Raw genomic sequence first — 27,316 nt, 5'->3', positions numbered from 1 at the left:
CTCTCCTCTCTCTCCATGTCCTGCAGCCTGTGTGCACCTAGTCAGTGCAGTCCCAGCTCTCTCCTCTCTCCCCATGTCCTGCAGCCTGTGTGCACCTAGTCAGTGCAGTCCCAGCTCTCTCCTCTCTCCCCATGTCCTGCAGCCTGTGTGCACCTAGTCAGTGCAGTCCCAGCTCTCTCCTCTCTCCCCATGTCCTGCAGCCTGTGTGCACCTAGTCAGTGCAGTCCCAGCTCTCTCCTCTCTCTCCATGTCCTGCAGCCTGTGTGCACCTAGTCAGTGCAGTCCCAGCTCTCTCCTCTCTCCCCATGTCCTGCAGCCTGTGTGCACCTAGTCAGTGCAGTCCCAGCTCTCTCCTCTCTCCCCATGTCCTGCAGCCTGTGTGCACCTAGTCAGTGCAGTCCCAGCTCTCTCCTCTCTCCATGCCCTGCAGCCTGTGTGCACCTAGTCAGTGCAGTCCCAGCTCTCTCATCTCTCCCCATGTCCTGCAGCCTGTGTGCACCTAGTCAGTGCAGTCCCAGCTCTCTCCTCTCTCCCCATGCCCTGCAGCCTGTGTGCACCTAGTCAGTGCAGTCCCAGCTCTCTCCTCTCTCCCCATTTCCTGCAGCCTGTGTGCACCTAGTCAGTGCAGTCCCAGCTCTCTCCTCTCTCCCCATGTCCTGCAGCCTGTGTGCACCTAGTCAGTGCAGTCCCAGCTCTCTCCCCATGTCCTGCAGCCTGTGTGCACCTAGTCAGTGCAGTCCCAGCTCTCTCCTCTCTGCCCATGTCCTGCAGCCTGTGTGCACCTAGTCAGTGCAGTTCCAGCTCTCTCCTCTCTGCCCATGTCCTGCAGCCTGTGTGCACCTAGTCAGTGCAGTCCCAGCTCTCTCCTCATGTCCTGCAGCCTGTGTGCACCTAGTCAGTGCAATCCCAGCTCTCTCCTCTCTCCCCATGTCCTGCAGCCTGTGTGCACCTAGTCAGTGCAGTCCCAGCTCTCTCCCCATGTCCTGCAGCCTGTGTGCACCTAGTCAGTGCAGTCCAGCTCTCTCCTCTCTCCCCATGTCCTGCAGCCTGTGTGCACCTAGTCAGTGCAGTCCAGCTCTCTCATCTCTCCCCATGTCCTGCAGCCTGTGTGCACCTAGTCAGTGCAGTCCCAGCTCTCTCCTCTCTCCCAATGTCCTGCAGCCTGTGTGCACCTAGTCAGTGCAGTCCCAGCTCTCTCCTCTCTCCCAATGTCCTGCAGCCTGTGTGCACCTAGTCAGTGCAGTCCCAGCTCTCTCCTCTCTGCCCATGTCCTGTAGCCTGTGTGCACCTAGTCAGTGCAGTCCCAGCTCTCTCCTCTCTCCCCATGTCCTGCAGCCTGTGTGCACCTAGTCAGTGCAGTCCCAGCTCTCTCCTCTCTCCCCATGTCCTGCAGCCTTGTGCACCTAGTCAGAGCAGTCTGGCAATGTAAACTACAAGCCCCAGTGTGCACAGGGAGAAATGTGAGAGGCTGGGAGGAGATTGTGTAAATGAACCTCTACCTGGGAGGGGCTGCAAATTCTTGTAGGGAACATGGGGGATGGGGCTGCAGTGTATTGTTAAGTCTGAATAGGAGCTGCCTCACTTCTCTCCATGCTCAAGGAATCCTGCACACTTGGAGGGATACTTCTGCCTCATGTCCACTGAGCAGAGCTGGATACATTGTTTCACAAATCTTCAACATTCAACATTTTCAACATTCTTTTTTCACATCTCTGGAACGAAAACTTTTTGATCTCCTCTATAAAACTTCCTCTCCTGCCTGGATCTCCTCGAGGTGCTGCTTACGGTCCACATTTTTTGTCTTAAGGGCACCAGATGGTTTAAATTAAACTTCTCTCCCCTTTTTTTTTTCTTCAAATACTTCAGACTTTTTTTTTTATATATATTTATTATTTTTATTTTTCTTCCTTTTTTAACTTTTTTTTTTTTGTTTCTTCAAGAAACCTTCCGGTGAATCCTAACCTGGTATTTTATTTTATGGGAGAAACAAAAGGGTTAAGACTTTTGGGAAGTGGGGGCCAAAACATAACTTTTTCTTAATTTTTTTTTTTAATATATTTTTTAAGTGTTGAAATATACAGAAGGATAAAGAAGACCTGAGTGTAAAGAACAAACTCTTCAAGTGGGTAAATATTTTATTTTTTTTTTTACTTGCATACCAATGTTTGCTACTAGTATTGAGCTTTGTTGACCAAGGTTTTTTTTTATTTTTTTTTTTTATTTAAGAAGCTTAAGTGACTGTAGAAAAGTTCTATATAGTTTTTTTTTTCAGTTTTTGCTTTGATGAAGCCCGAAAGATCCATTCAGCACATATGTTTTCTATTTTAGTTTCCTGCTCCTTTCCTATGTTTTCATACTTGTACAATAGGTGGCTTTTGCCATGATTTTCTGTCCCTAATTTCCAGCCAGGAGCCCTTTAAAATGAGATATATATCACTGTGTATTATATATAAACATAAAAAGTAGTAATATAACATATATATATATATATATATATATATATATATATATATATGTTGTATTACTACTTTTTTATGTTTATATATAATACACAGTGATATATAAAATCTCAGTGTATTATATATAAACATAAAAAAGTAGTAATATATAACTGTGTATGTATTTGTATATGTATGTATGTGTGTGTGTGTATATATATGTGTATGTGTGTGTGTGTGTATATATATGTGTGTGTGTATATATATGTGTGTGTGTGTATATATATGTGTGTGTGTGTATATATATATGTGTGTGTGTGTGTGTATATATATATATATAATAAAAAAGTGTGTATATACTACTTTGTTTATTTACATGACCTTTTATATATTTGCTATTTATTATGTACTAATAGTACATTATATATATATATATATATACTTTTTTTTTTTTTTTTTTTTTTTTTTTTTTTTTTATATTCTGTGATACTTGCACAAATCTCTTTTTGTCCAGTTTGTTGAAAAATGTGCTGATACTTTTCCGATCACTTTCCCCCCTACTGGTAACTGTTGTTCTTCAGGGTCGTTGATTGTCTTGCATCTCTGAGAATATGTGATATATACTATTTATACAGTATATTTATTTTATAGCTCCTCTTTCTGGGGTGTATCATCACTGTACAGTGAGTAGACTGTTCGAGAGTGGAAGGTTCGGAAAGTATTTGCAATAGAATGTTCCGTGACTCCATTATAAATCCAGCCGAGTGATGAACTTTGCTGGGTGAGAAGCAGAAGCTTGTTCCATTCTTACGCATAGGGAATTTTATTTATATATTGCCATATTTTCATCCTTTAACGCCTCTTATGTTTCTGTATGTGGCTATACAGGTGTAAGGCTCAGACCAGTAGAGTGACAAGTATGTAATCAGAACTAAACCCATAGGCCATAGATATATTGATGACTCAATTTCAATCCAGAGGAACATTGATCCCTTTTTGGTAAATATTTTTTCTTTTGCTGAGGATATTAACTTAAAAACCTCCATAGCTAGGCTTAAATAGTTTAAAACGCATCAAAAATGGTTAAAGGTGGTGGTAAATAAACCTCAAAAATGGCTGTGTCAAATTTACACCCTCTTTATTTTTTTTGTTTAAATCGATGCTTTGACACGTGTGATCCAACACGAGATGAGTCACAAAACGTGTGACAAAAATATTCTCTGTACCCCGAGCCACTGACGTGCTGTGGAAATTTGGCTTTAGTTGACGCTTGGTTTCCGGCAAGTCCTTCTCTCCAAGCTATTGCTTATTCAATCCATGGTCTATTGTTTCCAGACGTGTGTTACAAATGTGTCTGATTTGCAGTAAATAATTAGATTAAATGCTGGCGTTCCACATACGTCGATAATTATAATTTGTCTTGCTTATCTCAACCTGTTGGCTCAAGAGATGGCGTCTGTGAAACCTTTTACTGTTCGGTGCCTCAGGGTGACTTTACGGTGACGTCTCAGGACCCGGACACCTAATTATAAAACTCTTATTACGTATGTCTGCTTCATGCGATCTTTTATTGTCATGGTAGATTACGTTTCATTTTATGTCTTGTTGGGGAACATGTGGGGAATTTAGCGTTGAAAGTTTGAGCTTTTAAGACATTGACTATGATGGAATGGATGGATATAGTTTACCGTAATTATGACTGGTTTAGTCAAGTGTATATCATCCAGGCCTGGTGGGTCAGGTCCTATGACATGTCATTTGCCAAGGATTTGCCAACCAATCCTGACAATATCAATCCTCTAATATATGGTCCAGTAGATGGTCTTCTGCTGTGAGAGGAACCAAGGATCTGACCTGCATATTGATGAGCGGTCAATGGTGATGGCTATCGAACCACATCATCATTCAGTGAGTCAACCTCCAGGCTGTGTCAGTGGCAATGGCATCTCATCCTTACACAGTGACTCAGTGGTTAGCACTGTTGTTTTGTAGAATTGGGATCCTGGGTTTAAATCCCACCAAAGACAGAGTTTGTATGTTCTCCTCATGTTTGCATGGGTTTTCTCTGGGTTCTCTCGTTTGCTCCCACACTCCAAAGACAGACTGATATTGAATCTATAGTGATAATGTCTGTAAAGTGCTGTGGAATATGTTGGCACTATATAAACAAAAAACAAATGCTTGTTGGGTTGTCTTTGACGCAACATTACGGCTAAGTTGTAGTAAACTGAAGCATGTAGAATATACAGCCTTCTGTCATGGTTTTGTTGGGTGGCACACAGTGGACAATGATGACAACACAACCTATTTTGGTCAGGGAGTCTGTTCACCCTTACCCAATGGCTGTCATTCCAAAAAAAAGACTTGTGTGTGAACTTTTGTATCCCAGAGACACTGGTCAAATATGACCACCAAATTCCAACATAAAGGACATTTTTGGCTGCATATAGAACTTCTGTGGTTGGACATTGAGGAACACTCGGTAATCCCCTGATGGCCACAGAAAACTTAAAAACAGTGAAGTAACTACATTTAGGATTCTGTGTAATACGAGATGTGTATATTCAGAGTAGATGCTAATTTGGACCATAAAGCCTGGTTGTATCTGGAAGGTTTGTTTGCTTTTCGGGTCTAACTGGCTGTTTTGCAGGTCTTCCCAGTTCCAAATAGGTGACAATGACCATCTGCTTTAATGACCTGGCCTTTGAAGTAGCCCTGTTGGATAGAAACATAAGGTTAGGTGTGAAGACGCTGTAGTCCACATAATCTAAACATGAAATTGTTTTCACAGATGGTTTACAAGCCCATAGAAATATTAGATTTCCAGATGGACTGTCTCCATCGGACTCCAATCTGACCTGGAGTAATTTCAGGGGGTTTTTTTTGTTGTTTTTTTTTAAGCATGTTACCAGATTTTTGTGGATGAGATTTTCCTTGTGTTTTTTATTTATTTTTCTATCTGCACGTCTGCTTTTACATTTGGAATACTTTATTAATAATAATATATTATTATTTATTCCATGGAGCTTTACATGTGAAAGTGGTATACAAAATAGGGACAAGTACAATAATCATAAACAATACAAGGCACAGACAGGTATAGGAGGACTGAGGTCCCTGCCCGTGAGGGCTCGCAGTCTACAAGGGATGGGTGAGGATACAGTAGGTGGGGGTAGAGCTGGTCGTGCGGCGCTGTCTTAAGAGTCTTAAAGGGATATTTTGTTCTTTTTATCCACCCAGGGCAATCAGTAATTTAGTTCTTTCTATCCTTGGCACTGACTATTCAATATAATGATGCTTGGGTAATATTGATTATACATAACAATAAGCCAGTCATGTAAGAAACTGCCTCCATAAATATAATCTCTTGCATTTTCCCTTCCGTTCGGCCCATTAGACCATTTTCTGAGAGAATTGGGTCCAAAACCTTAGAGCCACAATTGAAACTCCAACAAGGGATAAGTAACATGATGTTAAACCAGTCATATAAGAAACACTGCTCCCATAAATATAAGCCCTTGCGTTCTCCTCTTCAGTTGAGCCCATTAGTCCATTTTCTTAGAAAGTTGGGTCTTAAGGGTGCTTTACACGCTGCGACATTGCTAGCGATATCGTGCATAATAGCACCCACCCCCGTCGTTCGTGCGACATTTGGTGATTGCTGCCGTAGCGAACATTATCACTATGGCAGCGTCACAGGCACATACCTTTTTCAGCGACGTTGCTGTGGCTGCCGAACAATCGCTCCTTTAAGGGGGAGGTGCGTTTGGCGTCATAGTGACGTCACTAAGAGGCCGCACAATAGCAGAGGAGGGGCGGAGATGAGCGGCCGGAACATGCAGTCCACCTCCTTCCTTCCACATAGCCGGTGGACGCAGGTAAGGAGATGTTCGTCGTTCCTGCAGTATCACACATAGCGATGTGTGATACCGCCGGAACGACGAACATCACACATAGAGATGCGTGATGCCGCAGGAACGACGAAAAACCAGCGGCATGCACCACCAACGATATTATGAAAAGGAGCGACGTATCAACGATTTTTGACACTTTTGCGATCGTTGATCGTCGCTCCTTGGTGTCACACGCTGCGATGTCGCTAACTGCGCCAGATGTGCGTCACTAACAACGTGACCCCGACGATATATCGTTAGCGATGTCGCACCGTGTAAAGCACTCATTAGACCTTAGAGCAATCATTGGAACTCCCACAAGAGATAAGTAATGAGTCTGTGCACAATGTCTGCCATTTTAAAATTCGAGAAAGTAGCAACGACAGATGCCATTCGGCTAAACTTACGACTGACCCCAAGGGAACCAATTTATTTCAGCTCAGAGTGGATTGATTTGGCTTATCGTAGTTCGAAATGTTACTAATCACTAAAATGAAGAGCACGGAAAGCATTTTGCCAATTTTATTTCATGTAAACTCTACTTTTTTAGGAGAGACACTTGACAATATCGACTATTGTCAATATTTGGTCAGCCATGTCGCCTCTGAAGATAAACCGTAGGGTCCCACAGGCGAGGAAGTGGCACGACCCTTTTATAACTCTGCTGCCACCTTGTATGTAGATCAGAGACAGGACTGCCATACATTGCATTTTTGTAGGACAACACCTTTTTCCTTCCTAATGAGATGAAGCGCTTGGACTCATCCATTACTTTGTTGTTGCCCAAGATGAACTTGTTTACTTTATATTATTCCAAATCTGTCAATGAAAAAAAAAACTTGGAAATCCATTCAAGAACATGATGTCCTTCCTTGACGTGTTTACTGTTCTACAAGTCTAAACTGCTGACGTTTGCTTACCGAGTAATAGTTTTATTATCATTGTGGTTAATTTCTCCAAGGCCATTGACCAGAAGGGTACAGGTACTAAAATATAGTGCACCAATTAAATGATTTGGTAAGAGAAGCAGAGCCGTAGAGTTCTGGTGTCATCAAAGTGCCGTCAACTCATTCTTACTGTTCGGGCTCGATCACACGATGTTTTCTTGGACAGTCCTTGGACCAATGTTCTACTATGGAGCAGCACTGATCAGCGTTCTTGTTCTCATGCCGATTCGGCTACAAGTGGCAGCGTATGTCGGGAGGCGCACACCCATTCTATTCTATGATATAGCTACAAAAAACAGATAAGTCAGCTCACCCTTCCACTTTCATAGTTGGACACCTGGATCTGCTCCGAAAGGCCAAAGTCCGGGCCAAATTGTCAGAACAAGGAAACCAAAAAGAATCCGGCGATAAAGGAGAACCAAAAATTGGTGATGAAATCTTTGTCAGCTTTAGGGTGCGGGCCCACAGCATTTTTGACGCAGCATGCTTCAGCTGCGTCCAAAATGCTGCGATGTACAGTACAAGCTCAGTGGATGGAATTTCTAGACGTCCCATGCCCACTGTGCGTATACTGCCCACAGCGTAAACTGACCTGCTGTGCAACTTTCCAAGTTGTAAGCATGTCAATTTTTTTGCTTCTGAATTGTTCTTCACAGGAAAAACAGAAGAGAGACTGCAACTGCCTGAGCCTGGATTGTGGGCACAAGCGGCTGCGGAGGAGACTCGCGGTGCTGCAGATCAGTGCCCACCGCATCCAGGACGCAGCAGGTCTTGATTGTAGACACGTACCAGTTTTTGTATCGAAAAGTTTAAGTAAATGGGTGCATGTAAATCATCAGACGGCACTCAGGATACAGCCAAGTGCAGTCCGATATCTGTGGTCTCACAGAATGGAGGATATGAAGAAATGTTGTTCTCCGTCATCTCCTTACATTGTAATCCAATTCTCTCATTAGAGACAATCGGGTCACATTAAGCAGACACTCTGATCAGAGTTTGATCGAAGTGTCATTACCATAATGGATCCCATTTTTGTGCTTGAGAGAATCGATGCTTGTGTGACCCTGGCCTTAGGTTATGCCTCTTATTCAGATGTCTTGCGTCACTGTTTCCCTATGTGGAGACTGCCCAGCTGATGTATAGACCAAACACCGTGCCCTGGGAACAAGGAGAGCTACCGTAATTCCCATGCCTGTTCAGATGTTGGCTATATGAGAAGTTGCATCGCGAATAATACTGGCTTTTGATCTGAAAATTATATGTAAATCGTAGACTGGGTCCTGATCACAACCAACCCTATAGTTCTTCAGGTTGATGGTGCCAATTTTGCGCCAAAAGCTAAAAATAATTGTTAGGTAAATGATACACTAGTCTACGTCTGGAAGCATAGATTACTGCAGACTAGTACTATCTCGTTGATGGGTTTATTTTTTTTTTTCTGCTTTCTAGGTGTGTCCAGTAATAGGAGCTGCTTCCAAGTGTCTTCTCCTCACCTATAATGGACACCTAGCTGGATAACTATGAATTAAGTAGGGGCTAATGTTTTATCCTTATTGATGTAGGGAGACTTGTAGGCCATGCAATGCATTGGGAACTTAATTATGTAAGTAAGGGTACCTTCACACTTAGCGATGCAGCAGCGATCCGACCAGCGATCTGACCTGGTCAGGATCGCTGCTGCATCGCTACATGGTCGCTGGTGAGCTGTCAAACAGGCAGATCTCACCAGCGACCACTGAACAGCCCCCAGCCAGCAGCGACGTGCAAGCGACGCTGCGCTTGCACGGAGCCGCCGTCTGGAAGCTGCGGAGACTGGTAACTAAGGTAAACATCGGGTATGGTTACCCGATGTTTACATTAGTTACCAGTGTGAGCAGGGAGCAGGGAGCCGCGCACACTGAGCGCTGGCTCCTTGCTCTCCTAGCTGCATTACACATCGGGTTAATTAACCCGATGTGTAATGCAGCTACATGTGCAGAGAGCAGGGAGCCGCGCACACTGAGCGCTGGCTCCTTGCTCTCCTAGCTGCTGTACACATCGGGTTAATTAACCCGATGTGTACAGCAGCTACATGTGCAGAGAGCCGGAGCCGGCAGCACAGGCAGCGTGAGAGCTGCTGGTAACTAAGGTAAATATCGGGTAACCACCTTGGTTACCCGATGTTTATCTTGGATACAGCTTACCTCAGCTGTCAGATGCCGGCTCCTGCTCCCTGCTCGCTTCATTTGTCGCTCTCTTGCTGTCACACACAGCGATCTGTGTGTCACAGCAGGAGAGCGGCTTTGAAGAAAACGAACCAGGGCTGTGTGTAACGAGCAGCGATCTCGCAGCAGGGGCCAGATCGCTGCTCAGTGTCACACACAGCGAGATCGCTAATGAGGTCACTGCTGCGTCACAAAAACCGTGACTCAGCAGCGATCTCGGCAGCGAGCTCGCTGTGTGTGAAGCACCCCTAACTTCTTCAGTGAAAGAGGACAGGAAATCAAGTGCCACCTATTGGGAGGTGAATCCTACAAGTAAATATTGACCCTTTAACGAGATTTGCCATAAGCCTAACCAGAAACTCTATTTGCAGACATTTGCCGCTACCCCCCTGAAATGTATAGGCCCCGTCACACTAAGCAACATCGCTAGCAACATCGCTGCTAACGAACAACTTTTGTGACGTTGCTAGCGATGTCGCTGTGTGTGACATCCAGCAACAACCTGGCCCCTGCTGTGAGGTCGTTGGTTGTTGCTGAATGTCCTGGGCCATTTTTTAGTTGTTGCTGTCCCGCTGTGAAGCACAGATCGCTGTGTGTGACAGCGAGACAGCAACAACTAAATGTGCAGGCAGCAGGAGCCGGCTTCTGCAGAGGCTGGTAACCAATGTAAACATCGGGTAACCAAGAAGCCCTGTCCTTGGTTACCCGATATTTACCTTTGTTACCAGCCTCCGCCGCTCTCACTATCAGTGCCGGCTCCTGCTCTGTGCACATGTAGCTGCAGGACACATCGGGTTAATTAACCCGATGTGTGCTGTAGCTAGGAAAGCAAGGAGCCAGCGCTAAGCATTGTGCGCTGCTCCCTGCTCTGTGCACATGTAGCTGCAGCACACATCGGGTAATTAACCCGATGTGTGCTGTAACTAGGAGAGCAGGGAGCCAGCGCTCAGTGTGCGCTGCTCCCTGCTCTCTGCACGTGTAGCTCCGTGCACTGGTAACCAAGGTAAATATCGGGTTGGTTACCCGATATTTACCTTAGTTACCAAGCGCAGCATCTTCCACGCGGCGCTGGGGGCTGGTCACTGGTTGCTGGTGAGCTCACCAGCAACTCGTGTAGCCACGCTCCAGCGATCCCTGCCAGGTCAGGTTGCTGGTGGGATCGCTGGAGCGTCGCAGTGTGACATCTCACCAGCAACCTCCTAGCAACTTACCAGCGATCCCTATCGTTGTTGGGATCGCTGGTAAGTTGCTTAGTGTGACTGGACCTTATGACTGCAAATTGAGTTTCTAATTTAGTTTCTTATCTGAAGTCATGGGGCAAATCTTGTTAATGGGTCTGCCTGACTTTTAGAATTACTGCTTCCAATATGTGGCACTATGGCTCCTATCATCTTCCATCCTGAAGAAGCTTCTTGTAGAAGACATGTATGGAATAAAAACAGTCTAAACTACCAATTACAAAATATCGTTGAAGAAAAGGTTGGATGATACAAATGTTGAGATGAGACAGTCTTTCATTTGACCTTTGGTGGATCGTTCATAGTGGAAGGATCTCTCTAACCTTTTAAGGTAACCATAAAGGACCAGGAGTTTCACCAGATTCTACAAGTGTCAGTTGCCATGACAGACTCTTGTTTCTCTGCTAATCAAATAGTGTCCCTATCCTTATGCAGAAATGTAGCCCCCATTATTGTGCTACAATGCTCCATGAAGAGATCCGTGGCATTATATGGTGCAGAACCTCTTTTTCTATCGGCAGCCTTAGATGATGAAAGGATGAAACATTTCCCATATGACTAGCCATTTTGGCCACATTTCTTTCTCAAAAATTGGCAATAGACAAAATTAGGTTTAGCCAGTCAGCTGTACATTGGATTGTTTGCCACTTTGAGCATGGACTTTATCCTTCATGCAAAGTTCATTCGCAATGCACCATAGACACTTAAAGAGGTTGTCAATGACTTAGGCCAACCTCTTAGGATAGGTCATCAATATTTGATCGGCCGAGATCTGACACCCCACACCCCTGCTGACCAGTTGTATCAGCAGCAGACAGCCGGAAATGTTCGGTTTTGGAGTTGCTCTGTCTTCTGATAGTGGCTGCGGCCGGGTACTGCACATCCGCCTCCTATTGAATTTAATGGAAGGAGGATGTGCAGTACCTGGCCACAGCCACAATCAGAAGACTGAGCAACTTCAGAACTGAGCATTTCCAGCTGTCCACTGCCGCCGTCGGGACCAAGAACAGCTGATTTGCGGGGTGCAGGCTTTCTGAACCCGGCCGATCAGGCATTGATAGCCTATCCTTAGGACAGGTTATTAATCAATGTAAAAGTAGTGGACAACCCCTTTTTAAAGCTGACAAATTCTACTGGGACCGATCTTTTTGCCAAACCATAGTGTGCCATTGGCCATACAAGTGATTATTTACATGTAATCTTTAAAAGATGGTTTTCCAAAAAAATGGTCAAGATGGGCCAATATTGGTCAATGTTTATGGCTATGCTATGAGTCTATCAGTACAAAATGACTGATCAAACCAAACGCAGGCACTCATTATAGTCTTTGTGTGACCAAACCGTTCAATAAACACTGCCACTTTCGTGTTTTGTAACTTTCCACCCCTCTGTTTTGACAGCTGATTTTACATGAACCAGAAAAGAGCATGGATTTGTGGGAAGAGGCATTGAGCTGTTTGGCTACACCAAGGGTGTACTGAACACCTGTGCTTAGCTTGAATAGTCATTTTGTGCTGACAGACTCCCGATTTTTCAGGATTGATTGATTGTTGTTGACTCTAGTACCTTCAAAACGAATATGTATCTCTTCACATGGTGGACGTTCCGGTAATTCTATTGTCTTGTGTGGCCTTTTTTGTACCATTTTTCATGCCTCATTGAGTAAATGATCTATCAAAATCTTATTTATTGTGGAATATGAATCGTTCTCTTGACCAGACTGGTTTTTGGTGGTGCAGTACACCTCTTCATCGTCATCAGACCAACAGCTGAATGTTACTTTCTAACCGGGGTCTTGGTAGACAATGGAGCTTTGGGCCTTTTTCCCTACGGTTCCCAAACTTGACCACTACAGATGCAATCATATATTATTGATATCATAGCTAGAACACAGTACAGAGGTCAAAACTATATTACTGGAAGTTGGTACTACTAAGGCAAAATCTATACATTTAAGTAATTTAAGCATTGTTTTTATTTCAGAAGTCAATAGTACACATAAAAATAAGCAACTTAGGATATATTACAATCAAACAAATCTTTCTCCTTCTGAATTGATCTTTTTCAATCTCAATTCAAGGTCAAAGGTTGTCAAATCTGTCTTCAGTGTAGACAGATTTCACATGACTGAGATAGGATATGGTAGTTGGTGCTGATAAGATTCTATTGAGAGGGGAGGATGGCGGAGCTAGAGTTCACCTGAATCAACAGTCTTTAAACCAGTGGTAAAAAAAAAGAAACATATACACTGTGCTGCGAGTTCACCTGAATTGCAAGAGTTTTGGTTTTTTTTTATACTATAGGTTTAAAGACTGACGATTCAGGTGAACTTGCAGCACAATGTGTATTTTGTTTTTTCTTTGTTTTCTACCACAGATTTAAAGAATGTCGATTAAGGTGAACTTGCAGCAGAATATGTCTGCCTCTAGCTCCTCCCATCTGCATAGAATCTTATAAGCACCAACTGCCATCTCCTATCTCAGTAATGGGAAAGTCTCAATACATATTTTACTCCAGAGTTGAGAGTGAAAGATCAGTCTAGGAAGAGAAGGAAACAGATTTCTATGATAAGATATTACAGAGTTGCTTATTTTCATGTGCACTATTGATTTGTGAAATAAAAAGGTTACTCTTTAAAGTATAATATATACTATATATTGGCGCTAGGATAATGAATCAAATCATACCTTCAGTTTAGAGATTGGATCTTTGATTGCAGAAAAAAATGTTACCAAAGGTCTAGAAATGAGTGCATTGGTGCTGTGCCTTGAGCATCGAGTCGGGTCTTCAGATTCCTTCCCTGGCCGCCTGCCTCCCCTCTGTTTTAAATTGCTCCCCTCTTCCACCGTGACGAACACGATCTCCGGCGCTTGCGCAGTATTATTTTCAAGTTATTCTCCAACTGTTCAATAAAATGGTGTCGGAATTGGTGCACATGCGCCCCACAATGTTCGGTGCCATTTTATGGTAGGCACTGTAAAGACTAATATGAGCAGCGGCGCATGCGCAGATTGTTTTTTTTTTTTGTTTTTTTTTTGGGGGGGGGGTGTTTGCTGTTGTTTTTATCAGCCCATGCGCCGCCATTCATGGTGTTCTTCAGTGTCCCCAATAAAATGGCATCGGAGATCACGGTACACGCATGCGCTGATTCCGGTGCGATTTTATTGAAGAGTTGGAGAAAAACTTTAAAAATAATGCTTCGCATGTGCTGGCCATAGTGTTATTCACGGAGGCAGAGGGGAGGCAGGCAGCCAGCCAGGGGAGGAATCATTACTGAAGAGACCAACCCAAAAAGTCCCACCCCAATGCACCAATGAACTCATTTCTGGGCCTTTTGATTAGGTTTTTTTCTGCCATCAAACATCCAATCTCTAAACTGAAGGTAAGATTTGATTCCCCATCCTACCGCCAGTATGGGATCACCTGTACATTATATGGGAAAATCTTGTTGGTTGGTTGGTTCCCTTTAAAATACTAAGTAGTATAACATCCTCTAGGGGTTTGACTGCCTTGGGAACTACAAAATGTGGAGGATCTCTAGCTTTGAAAGCGACAACTACTTAAGTCCCCCTAATATGAACCCAGCAATTTTACCAACCATCTAATGTGTATGGTGCCCCTTGACTCGCGTAATTGGAACATCCCCATTTTTGTTTGTGTTCCATGGGGAGATGGAACACACTTCCAGATTATCCTGGTACCAGCTCCCATCGAGGACGCAGAAGCCAATAAATTGGAAAGAAAAAAGTAGCACAAATATAGGGTCTGGGATAGTGGATAACGTGGAGAGACAAAAATGGGCTCACCAGGGGTAGTTGTGAAAGCCACAACTACTAAGAAGGCAAAGACTGCTTCTGCACCATCCCTGGGCGTAGTAGTATTCCTTAAAGAAGATATATCACCGTGTGACCGTGGAAAAATCCAGACAAGATAACATGGTGATTGTTATTGTCGATGCGTTTCGGAAAGCAATTTGTCCTTCAGGACAAAGAAAAATAAATTGCTCTCAGAAACGCGTCAACAATAAAAATCACTATTTTATCATCTTGTCTAGATTTTTCCACCGTCGCGTGGCGATATCCTGTTTTTGCTTCGTTATGGGTATTTCTTAGAGGACACAGGAATGCTTGGCCGAGCTGAGCATACTTATGTAGCGGAAGTCGGGAGAGATCACTGTTGGCCGACAGATACAATTGGAGTGACTGCTATCTAATGTATATATGTAACTTTTTATAGCAGTTGTCCCTCGGCCTCCCTGTCCCTTCCTCGGCCTCCCTGTCCCTTCCTCGGCCTCCCTGTCCCTTCCTCGGCCTCCCTGTCCCTTCCTCGGCGTCCTCCTCTTTGCAGTCGTCGTCCTCTCATTAACTGTTGCATATTCTCCATAAACTCAGCATTTTTCAGAGATTCAAAATATGTTACCCTAATTATGTTCTTTATTATTTCATGTGCTGCTGGCTTACAGACTTAGCTTCGTGCGCTGTTTTCTGTTAATTATTTTCTGGCTCTGGCTTTGGAAAATATTCCTTTCTAAGAATTAAATAACACGTTCCTTATAAACCAGTTAGGTTCTTGTATTTTGTCAGTGTAATATTAAATACTTAGCTCAGCCGCCGGCGTCCGATATCGGCAAAGTTTGCATTCAATGGATAGACCATTTTCTGGCGGGTTACTTTTCTTAATGAGTAGCACTGGCACAATATATCTCGGCGTTTCCTTGTGCTTATTGTTGTAGCTGTTCATTGTATTATATTCGTGCTGTGTTGAGATAGAAATGAAGTAGCTCCACTTTCAGATGATAAAATAGGAAGTATAAGTTCCTTTTGACCAGTCTTGAGCTGGTTCTTTACCGGCACTTGATATTTTTTATGACCTCCCATCGGAAATATCACATTTTAAGGTGTGCCTCCATGAAGAATGGAGACCTATTGGGATCTGTTTTCATTGTCTTGGTGTAGTCAATGTGGGGAATATTTTGAAGGTCTTAGAAGCTATTCTCAAATAATTATCTAAATGTTTAAATCAGATTTTTGTGTTACATATATTTTTCCCCACAGATGTTGGCAGTGTGCATATTTATTTTTTCTTATCTCAATCTCAGTTCAAAAATAATTAATAATCTTGCAATTTTCACATTGAGCTCCTGGGGCTTTTTTAGATTTATACTTTGTCCTTTTCACTAAGAGTTTTCAGCAGCCTCATTAACATCAGAGGCAGGATTACAATAATCGGTAACACCTCTATCCACCAATCACACAATAGGTGAGGTGACCTGAGGTGAGGTCACTCAGTTCAGGTCAGGTTACCTGCAATCACAGGTGGAGGACTGTGGACACCTTCAGCTGTGACCAAAAATAACCTGAGTGATGTCACTTCTCTTGGCTAAGGCTCAGTCAGTCTCTGCCTGAAGCTCACAGCGAGTGGTCATGTTCTATGCCCGTCACTTCAGATGTAGAAGAGCCGGAAATGTCATAGGACCTCGTGTGAATTTTGTTGGACCTGGGTGTTTAGGGGGTGAATAAAGTGGTGAAAGGGGGGTTTTGGATTTTTTTTTTTTTTTTTGGTGTCTGCGTTTCATTTCACTTACAGATTAGTAATGGGGGGGGTCTCATAAACTCCTCCCATTACTAATCTGGGGCTTAGTGGCAGCTGTGAGTTATTAACACCTTATTACCCCTATTACCAGGGCAATCTGGATAAGCCGGGTAAAGTTCCAGGATTGTCGCATCTCATGGCTGTGACAATTCTGGGTGGCTGCAGGCTGCTATTTTTAGGCTGGAGGGGGCCAATAACCATGGGTCTCCCCAGCCGGAAAATATCAGCTTCCAGCTGTCAGTTTTATCATAGCTGGGTATAAAAATTAGGGGGAACTGCACTCTCTAGTTCTTTTAAAAATTTCTTTATTTAAATTTTAAAAAAAAAGCTGCATGCGGTCCCTTTTTATTTTGATACACAGCCAAAATAAGAGCACAGCTGGGGAATGCAGCCTGTAGCTGTATGCTTTCTGTGCTGGATATCATATGGGGGGAACCTTACGCCATTTTTTTAATTTATTTATTTTAATACCAATACACACACAGCGCCTCTGACTGGCTGCACTCAGAGGTGCACCCACCTTACGTGACCGCATGTTTGATTGAAACCAATCAGAGATGTGGAGACTGCCAATGGGCAGGGAAAGTGGTGCATATGTATGAAGGATAATGAGCATCTTCTGAAGTGGTGTTAGAGCTGTGCGAGAGACTCTAAGTTTAAACGCTCTTACTCCAATCCGCCTATCCCTTCTACCACCATTTTAAAGCGCTGGATTCTGGTCCCCATAGACTTTTATGGGGACCGGCGTACAGCCAGATATCCGGGATCAATTCAGAGTCCAAGCCACCAAATTTATTTTTTTTTTTTTTAACTCTCTTGGACCCGCCAATCCTGGGTATCTGCAAGTTCGCCCATCATTATCCATTACTCAGTTGCATACATTTAGAAAGATCTTCTCTGGTCATAAACCTCTGGTGGCATTTGGTTCATAGTGGTAAATCCTGCAGATTAGTCAGAGAACCTAGCAGTCGGGGCCTTTTTATACGTTAACTGTACCGCCTAAATCAGGGGCTTACATACCATTGATGCAACCGTTACGGCCGCATAAAAGCCCAAGAGATGAGGGCCACCTCCAAAGCAGGTGCCATTTTGCATTTTTATTGGCTCTTGGGCTGCAAAGGCCCCATATATTCTTCTTGGAAAGGTGCCTTTTTCTGCCAATGACCTAAATGTTATTACATTTTGACTTTAAACTTGAGATGTAATAGTGATGTTGGCTGCCATGTCTTAGTTGACCTTAGGACCTACTCTGTTATTTAGTGGGTAGTATGGGCAAGTCTCTGACAAGTCCCTTCATCTTTTCTCCATCGTTCTACAGCCTTGGCGCTGTATTTATTGGCTTTTTCTTTAGGACAAGACTCCAACCTCCATCGAGTTCTTTAGCAGGCAGAGACCTATCTAACCTTATCTGCTGCAATTTTTCTGCATATGTAATAATCGGGAACATGAGGGGAAGCAGAAGATCCCGGTGGAATTGACCATCGCTCAGCAGTTAAGATGTATGAGTGGTTTATGTATCTCTTGATACTTGACATGTCCTGTGATCAATGGAGGAAGTCTGTCGTCCTACTTTGACATGTTTAGTTTCCAGTCTTCCAGACTCTGATATTCTTCCTTTTTTTTTATAGCTTGTTTGTACTAAAGGAAAGTTTACTAATGTACATGCAATCTGCCCGGGATTATAAAAACATGGCTGCATTATTCATTAAAGGGGTTGTCCAGGCTTGTTGTCACTCTGTAGCTGCTGAATCCGGTGCACACGGTGTCACGGTTTCCCGTTTTTGCCGGTGCGAATAGGCTTGTTTTCACAGTATGGGTGCGATTTGCATACTTGCAGGTTCTCTCACTAGAAGAGGATCGGTACGTGACCAGAAGTTTACAAATCGCATATATTGGGTCACATTTCCGCCTGCCAGTGCTGGCAGAAAAAAAGTACGGCATATGCACCATTCTACTGGCATTTTCCGTGCATCATCAAGACTGTGTACTTTATTTTATAATGCAAGTCTATGGGAAAGCTAAAAAGAGGGAAGACACCTGGACGTCTTTTGGAGCGTTTTGTCTTGGTTCTTGCTTAAAAAAGCCAATGGTTTCTTAATTATTTAATTAATTATTCAATGGCATGAAATAAAAACATAAAAGAGTAAAAAAAAAAGCATCAGGAAACCCTCCCAAAAACCACCAGCAGACAAAATCGTCAGAAAAAAAACACTAAAGAAGTGACCAAAAAAATGACACAAAAACTATGAGTTACTTCAAGTGACTTGTGTGTGGTGACTCTTGAAGCACTAACTCCAGCAGCAGTCCACTCCTTATGAATCTCCCCCAAATTTTTTACTGCCTTTTCTTACTAACCCTATCAAGGCTGTGGTTATCCCAGTTGCTTGTGCTCCTTTTTCTACCACACTTTTTCCTTCCACTCAACTTTCCATTAATATGCTTGGATACAGCACTCTGTGAACAGCCATCTTCTTTAGCAATTACCTTTTGTGGCTTACCCTCCTTGTGGAGTGTGTCAATGACTGACTCCTGCATAAAAAACAGCTTTAGAATGCACAGCCGAAAAGTTCAGATAATGACTATAAGATGGGGGTGCACACGTCAAGCAATACACATTTTAGAAAGGAAGAGCAAGAAGCTTGACCACTCTTCCTTTCTAAAATGACTGCCTCCTGGACATCTGTCAAGTCAGCAGTCTTCCCCATGATTGTGTAACCTACTGAACCAGACTAAGGGACCATTTTAAATGCTTTAGGAAGCCTTTGCAGGTGTTTTGTGGTAATTATTCTAATTTTCTGAGATGTCTTTTAGGTTTTCATTGTCTGTAAGCCAAAATCATCAACGTTAACAGAAATAAACTCTGTGTGTAATGACTATATAATATAGAGGTATAGATCCCTCTGTGTGTAATGAATCTATATAATATATAGGAATAGATCCTCTGTGTGTAACGACTCTATAATATTTAGTAATAGATCCCTCTGTGTGTAATGACTCTATATAATATAATGTGTTTTCACTTTTTGTATTCAATTACTGAAATTCACTTTTGGAGGATATTCTAATTTATTGAGATGCACTTGTAGTCCTTGGATCCATTTGTCTTGTTTCGTCAAGACTGTATATAAGACTGTAAAATGTCAGTAGGATCTCTAATTGGGTATAATGGCTTTTAGCGTATTTTATACATCCTACCAGATAAGACTGAAGCATGTTTCGATGAGTCCCCAGTGCTTAGAATTGATCACGCCGCGCCCAACCCTTGGTGAATTATAGCTGGTATATAATTGATAGCATTTTACAAATTACATCTCTTCATCCATTCTGACATACCCTTTAATTCCGTTAAAATAAAGTGCACCCTAAAGCCCTTTTACCTCCATCTGTGCAGACGCTCCGCATGTCCATGGCCTTAATCTAATCGCTGTTAATAAGTTTAAACTTCTACTATAATAGGCCGGGTTTTATGTTTTGGGGTCATTTTTGGGCATGTTATTCCCATAACAATCACTCGTAGGTCAGGCTGTATAAATCCCCATAGACTGGTGATTTATATTCATGGGTTTATTTTCTTTTTATCCCTATTTAATTTTCTCAATGTCTGTAAACAGGAGATTTTTCTGTGGATTTTGAAGCTGATCTGCTTCCAAATTTACGTATTTATTTAATGCTAATTTTGATAAAGATTTTGGATTAGCTTAAAAATCCACAGCAAAAATCTCCATGTGAACTTACTAGAGATCAGGGTTTTGATGAGAATTGAACTTTACGAAATTTTCAGGTCCAAAGTGAGGTAATTTTGCAATTCGATACTCACGAATTGCCCCCCAAAAATGCATGCCAACTTTTTATACATTGCATCAGCCACAGAAGGGACAACTGCATGGGTTTTCCCCCATAATGTCGTGAATTTATCACATCACATCACATGGTATAGCATAGCCAATCAGAACAAACTATCATAGCCTGTATAAAAGCATGGAGAAAGGAATGCAGCAGCCATATTAGGGGGATTTTAGAATAGTGAGAGGACCCTGGATTTCACAGTTTAGCAACAGATGTAATAAGTGAATGCTCTAAAACATTGGCCAAATACTGTAGACAATATGTTGTTCAACCGCAGCAGTGAAGATGAGTAGTGGTCTCTAAATAAGCCTATGTGCCCACACTGCGTTTTTAGGTGCAGTTTTGTCACAAAAGTGCATGCCTATCCTTATGCCAATGTCAATAAGAATTCTTAATTGTACTGCATGGAACAAAATGCACTGAAATCTCGGTACAAACGCACTTCCCACCCCCCCCAAACCCCCCCCCCCCCGTGGCGGGGTATGCAGATTTGGTGCAGAAATTTCTGCAACCAAATACTCAGTGCGCGCACATAGCCTAATGCAGAGATTCAGGGGCGGACATACCATGGGTGCAAAGACGTAAGGGGGTCCATATCTACCTCCAAAGCAGGTGCAATTATGCATTTTTATGAGCTTTTGGACTGCAAAGAGCCCATATATTTTCTTGCACAGGGGCCCTTTTCTACCTATGTCTGCCAGTGGACCAGTGGAGGGGGGGGGACGAGAGAGGAGGTGCCAGCAGCAGTGATGGCCTTGGGCCCTTTTCACACATCAGTTTTTGCCGTCAGTCACAATCCGTTTTTCGCAGATTGTGGCTAAACTGATGCGACGGATCCGTTTTTCGACGGATCCCACTAGCTGAGGTCTAAATAATAAATTGGAGCATGCTCAGTTAAAAAAAACCGGAATCAGTCGCAGGATTCCGTAATTTTACGGATGACAAATGGATCCTGCGCTTTAGGCTTACATTCTACCAAATGACTGATGGCAACGGATCCGTCGCTGTCCGTTTTTTTGACGCACACAAAACAGTTACTGTGGCCGTCGTCTCCATCCGAGAGACAAACCTTTTTCGACGGATCCGTGAGGCCGTCCGTCGCTAATACAAGTCGATGAGAAAAAACGGATACAGCGTCATCAGTCGCCGAATCCGTTTTTTTGTTCTCAAAATTTCACGGATTGTGACTGATGGCAAAAAACTGATGTGTGAAAGGGGCCTTTCAAGGTGTGATTGATATGGTTTAGCTGGTGGCATCTATGGTGCTGCATTTGAATTACAATTACACATTTTGTTTATTCCTAATGCACTAGAAAGCAGCAGCAAGGCAGCAAAATATTTTTTACTGAAAAAAAAATCTGAAATAAGTGTCACTCAAAGGCAGTGTGCCTGCTTATCATACTTTGTTTTTGCATATCTTGAACAATCTGTTTTGTGAAGTGGGAAATAATTGTTTTTTTTGGGGGGGTTTTAATACAAAAGAAAATGTCCTGAAATAGACATTTAACACTGTCTACCTCACAAAGTGTGCGTGTCATGTATTTTTTTTTTTTTTTTTATGTGCACATTTTATTTTATACACCACACTAATTCAGTGACCTTATGCAGGTGCTGGCTTTTTGGAAGTGCACCTATATAGCATTTCTCATGACACAATTTTTAGGAACAGGTTTGAATTCTGTAAAAGAAATGAAGAACTTTAAAAATGTAAAACATTTCTGTGTGTCTGCTTTTGCATACCTGTTTTACTAGTCTAATTGGACATCCTTATGTGCCACACTTAAACTGCAGCCTACGGGCCACATTTTGCTTTATGAATGCGCACCTAGCTACCATTTTTGTTTTAGTCCTTTTTGGCAAGGATTATGGTAAATAATTGGGGTTGAAAAGATATTTTCTCGAGTTAGTGTTGTACATAATGTGTAGTAAAATAAAAATAGTTTAAAAGGGGGAAAAAAAACATTCCATGGTTCCAAATTCATGAGTTGCAACTGTACCGCCCCGGGGCTCGGCCGGCTGCCAAGCCGCTCGGATCCGTGCTCGTCGGTGGGTGGCTCAAGCTCTCCAGGGACCCGGGGGTCACGTCACTCTGAAAGGGGGTTGGCGCTACACGTGGGAGCTTCGGTGGGGAGATCCATGGCCGGAGCCGCGGCAGTTTGTAGGGGATTTAAGTTCGTGACGCCACCCACGGGTTGTGGTGAATGGATGGACACCACCGCTGCCGTTGACTAGGCTCCCGGGGACGGTGTTGCGCAGCTTGGTGATGGTCCTGGGGCCCGAGGGACGTGCTGAGGTGGAAGAATGGATGCGTGCTGGGGTGTCGGTGCGGCGCGGTGCGCGGCCCGAAGGCACTGGTGTACTCACTATGATAAACACGCTAGAGTCTCTGGTAAACCAAACAAGCTGGTGAACGGTGCCCGCAGCCGGCTGCAGTTTTCCCCTTAACAGGTTGGTGGTTTCCGCCTTTCTCCTGCACCTCACTATGTAGAAATCACGACTCCTATGCCTGAGCAACGGTAGTCCGCTCCCCGGCTTGTTATGAGTCGGGAGAGCCCTCTTTGCCCACAGACGCTGGCCCCTTGGGTCTCTATGCCTAGGTGGTGGCTTTACCCCTATGGTTGGGCTGTTGTCTTCAGTCGGGTCTTATGTGGGAAAGGTCCTAAAGTCCAGTCCTCAATCAGTTGATTTGACACAGCCCGGTTGTTTCTGGGCCTCGTACTGGGTCTGAGTACCCCTCCTGGTGCTCCGGTTTCCAATCGGTTCCCTGGTTCGGTACCGGCGGGCCACCGCCCGTCCCCGGTCCCTACGGTTCCACCGGCTGTAATCCCAGCTCCAGCAGACGGGCACCACCGTCTGCTTCCTTGCCAGAGGTGACTGGGCTCCAACCCAGACACCTGGTGTAGACGTTTGGCAGGCCTGAGCATAGGTCTGCCCTTCAACTTGACTCACTTCACTCCTCTGTCAAAGCTCAGCTCTAGACTAACTGTTTTCCCGCATCCGGGCCTGTGAACTCCTTGGCGGGCGGAGCCAATCGCCTGGCTCCACACCCCTCCCCCCCCCACACCCCGGTGTGAACATCAAACCCGGAGGGTGGTGATAAGGGTTTTGTAGTTTGGCTGCTGTCACCTTACTAAGGGGAGTGGGGGTGTGTGCATGGGACTACCTGGGACGACCTGGGCATTAGCCATTCGAGCAGTAATACTACCATAAACGGGTCACAGTTTGTATACTTTGCCTTTAGCGAGTGTATTACTGGAGAGGAAGCAGAGGGCATTATAGAATATATCTAATCACTCCTTTACAGCTGGGTGATGTTGTAAAGCAGGTGATCTGATGCAATGATGCAAATAATGAGGAGTCAGTGGTAACTGAACCAACAACGGTTTAATTAACTTTATACAAATTAAAGATTTTGTAAGATATTGATCTGACACAAGTAACTGGTAAATTAGAGTACTTCATATGGGATATATCGGCAACAGAGTTATCCAGAATACAATAAACAGTATTTAAACAGTATTATTCTTGCCATTAATGGTCACTGTCTGTGTTATCGTACTCTAGATCTCTGTAGCAGGGAAACGTCAGTATCACTCTATTTGTTACTGTCGCCTACTTTGTTTAAGCAATACTAAATATGCAGTGTATAAGCCCAAGCAGGGGTGGAGACTCTACTCGCTAGGCCGCAAGTCCAAATCGGAGAATCTTTGCACACCCTCTACTGGCTGGCTGCCTTTGCGCTCTGGAGCTTGGCCTACGTCTTCACTCAATACTGTATCGCTATGCAGGAAGCAACAGCCCGCCTTTGGATCTTGACCGGCATAGTCTACGTCTGCCCGGTGTTTTTTTTTTTTTCTTGGATTCATTCGATAGTCTATGTCTTGACCATGACGTCGGGCTCTGGACCTAGTCTGCTCTCTCCGGGCTTCTACCGGTATAGCTCAGGCTTTCTTTGGTATCTGACCGCTCTAGGACACTTTTGTGGTGATGGGGCTACAAGCCCACTTCACTGTCACATGACCATCCTGGAACAGGATTCTGGCACTAGCTCCCCCTATCTTGGCCCTGCCAGGCCTTCTTATGTTTAGTAACTGTGACACGGCTGCCACATGACAAGGCGTATCCTCTCTCATCTTCCCCACAGTGACACCATCAGTTTGAGCCAGTGATCTGCACAGAACGGTCTGCCTGTTAACAAATGTCTGTTAGTACATGATTATTAAATATGCTATTGGTTACTACTGTTTACCATCTGATTCGTCAGTGGTGAAGTCACTTAGAAATTACTAAGACTGTTAGTGTTAAAGCGCTTGAAAGGAGTTCAATACAGTCCTAGGAGACCTCAGTGTTACACATACCTTTTCAAGGCTATGGGAGGCTTTGCAATATTGTAATTCATGTTTTTTTGGAAAAATTCATCAAACTTGGAGAAATTTAATTTCAAAAGAATTGATAATCTCTAGAACTTACCCGAACTGTCCACTAGAGATGAGCCAACACAAGGTTCTGTGTTTGTGTCGCGGGCGGGGAGGAGGGTGTCAGCACACCGCGCTCACCCCTTCTGCTCGGGTCCGGCAGTTGCTCCTGGTGGCTCGAGCTGCGGGCCGGATCCCGGGGTGTCTCGAGCGGCACTCCTCGCCCGTGAGTGAAAAGGGGGGTTGTTTGTTGGGATTATAGTTCGTGACGCCACCCACGGTTGTGGTGATGGCACCACCGCTGCTCAGTGTGAGGGTCCCGGGGATGGTGATGGGAGCAGCCAGATGTTGTGTTGCCCCTCCGTGGGTAGGGGTTGGTGATCCCGGGGCCCGGTGAGGAGATGTAAAGTGTAGGGCCTGGAGGGCGCAGGGACGCGGGGGCAGCGCTGTGCCTTGCGGCACTATGGTACTCACTCAGCCTGACGCGGACACAGTTTGTACGGTAAACCAACGGCTGGTAGGACGGTCCCACAGACGGCTGCACCTGCACTCCCGGTAGGTGGCGGTGACTTCTCTCTTCCTTGCACCTGTGTGATCTCGTGGTATCGGTGGATTCCCTCCGGTTACCCGCTCCCCGACTGCAATCTGGGCCGGAGGAGCTCTACACTTTGCCCGCAGGCGCTGGCCCTGGGGAAACTGGTGCCTTGGCGGTGGCGGTGTCTCCCCGTTAATGGTCGGGCTGTTGCCGTCAATCGGGACTTTGTTGTTGGGGGATCTGCGTCCCAGTCACTGACGGATTCGGCAAATTGGGCGACTCCTAGCCTTGCCGGGGTCCGAGAGGCCCCTGCCCTGGTGCTGACTGTCCTTCGGAACACTGCTCCAGACCACCGGGCACACAGCCAACGGGGTCCTTCCAGGAACTTCCGAACTGTCCCACTCCGGACAGTCACCGCCGTCGCTGACCTTGCTGTTCTAGCCCTACACACAGCTGGGCTCTCAGGCTTTCTGTCCTTCTGTCACTTTGCTTGCTTCTTTACTTTCACCACTTTCACTTCTCTGTTTACTCTAGCCCCTGCCTGGGCTACTCCTCACTCCTTCCACTTCCTCCTCCCTGACAGAACTCCTCTCTCCAGCTCTCCCCTGAGCTATCTGCCTGGTTTACTTCCTGCCTCCAGAGTTGTGAGCTCCTTGGTGGGCGGAGCCAACCACCTGGCCCACCCCCTGGTGTGCATCACAGACTCTTGGAGGAAGGCAACAAGGATTTCTGGTTAGCAGGTGTGCCTACCTGGAGTGTGGGGTGTAGAGGTGTTGTTATCTGTGTCCCCTGGCTTGCCCAGGGCGACACATTTGTACTGAACACAGGCTTTACTTATACAAACCACTTGCGCAAGCATCGCTACTGGGACACGGTCGGTACTCGGCCCAGTGTGAGCCGCTTGCAGTGTTTGATCGGCTCGCACTGGGGGTAATAACACCGTGATCGGATGTAGTGTGCGCCAAACAAAGAAAAAAAGGAAAAAACACCTTCTCCCGGAAGTTCTCTGTCTATGGCTGGCTGCATGTGGGCAGAGACCAGAACTGCCCAATTAGTGACTTCAGTTGGGGTTGAGGTCAAGTCCGGGTCCCAAACCAAACTTTTTCAGAGGTTCAGCTGCACCCTCTGAACCGAACGTCCACTGGTCCACTCATCTCTACTGTCCACCACAATCCTCATTATTTGCTCTATACCATGGTGGATTCTGGATAGATAAGATTCTCCTGAGCATAACATTGTCTGACATCTATCTTATGCATGACCGGCTTATGCTCACTTCTAGGTTGCCAGGATGCACAAAGCCAAAATTGTTTGCTCTGACCACGCAAGAACAAAAACTTGAGCTAGCATCCACTTTGGTCTTAAAGGTAATCTGTCCCCTCAAAATCCCTTTTAGACTAACTATACAGCGAAATAGGGGACTTCACCTCTATATAAAAAAAAAAAATCCCACCACTGTACCTGTTAGGGCGCTTTCACACTTGGGTTGAACGGCATCCGTTGCATTGCATTGTTTGATGGATGCAACGGATGCGTTGCATATAGTGGCACAACGGATGCAATGGATTGTACAAAATAACGCAATCTTTATTTATTTTTTTTTTTCCTTGACTTTACACATCTGGGCATGCGCAGTTGTGTAAAGACGGTTGCGTTAACGGAATCCGTCACCATAGTCGTTCATTATAAAAACGGACGCCGACGGAATCCTGCAGGTTGCGGGTTTTTTACACTCCGCCAAGCGCAAAAAAAGCTACATGCAGCGTTCCATACGCCAGGCGGATGCAACGCAGCGTCGGCTGACTGATGCAACGCAAGGCCATCCATTGCTATCCGTAGCTAATAGAAGTCTATGAGGAAGAAAACTGTTTCCTGCAACTGTTACCGTGATTCCTCAAGGCGGCGGATAGCAACGGATGCAGTTCAACGCAAGTGTGAAAGCAACCTTACTTGTATAGAGCTTACGAAAAAAACCTTTAATCAATATGCAAATGAGGGGGGGCTTCAGTGCATCCATGGCGTGTCCATGAGCTGAGTGCACCTTTCACCCTCTGTTTGGATCTTTTGGGCCTGCTCTAGCTTGTGATGGATACTGCTCGCTGCTAGTGCACTGACACTGGATGTGACTTGGTGCTTTATCTTCCCTGATTACACTGGTAATGTCCCTTTATACATCTGGAATTGTAGTGAGTGGCATCCACAGAATGC

The 27,316-nt window shown here is 44.6% G+C and overlaps 1 protein-coding gene across 4 annotated transcripts in view; it reads left to right on the top strand.

The window, feature by feature from the left end:
- The first annotated feature begins 1,536 nt into the window (after positions 1 to 1,536).
- The window catches only part of FGFR1 (fibroblast growth factor receptor 1), a 141,066-nt gene continuing 115,286 nt past the window's right edge, over positions 1,537 to 27,316 (top strand). For 2 of the 4 annotated variants that reach the window (XM_075346399.1, XM_075346396.1), the window contains exon 1: positions 1,537 to 2,126. The gene's annotated coding sequence lies outside the window, so the exon portion shown is untranslated. The remainder of the gene's footprint in view (positions 2,127 to 27,316) is intronic. The other 2 variants (XM_075346397.1, XM_075346400.1) reach the window with 2 other exon arrangements.

This window comes from Anomaloglossus baeobatrachus, chromosome 4 (assembly GCF_048569485.1).
Source record: "Anomaloglossus baeobatrachus isolate aAnoBae1 chromosome 4, aAnoBae1.hap1, whole genome shotgun sequence".
NCBI classification, from domain to species: Eukaryota; Metazoa; Chordata; class Amphibia; order Anura; family Aromobatidae; genus Anomaloglossus; species Anomaloglossus baeobatrachus.
The sequence above is the reverse complement of the archived record's forward strand: the minus strand, read 5'-3'. Positions and strand labels throughout refer to the sequence as shown.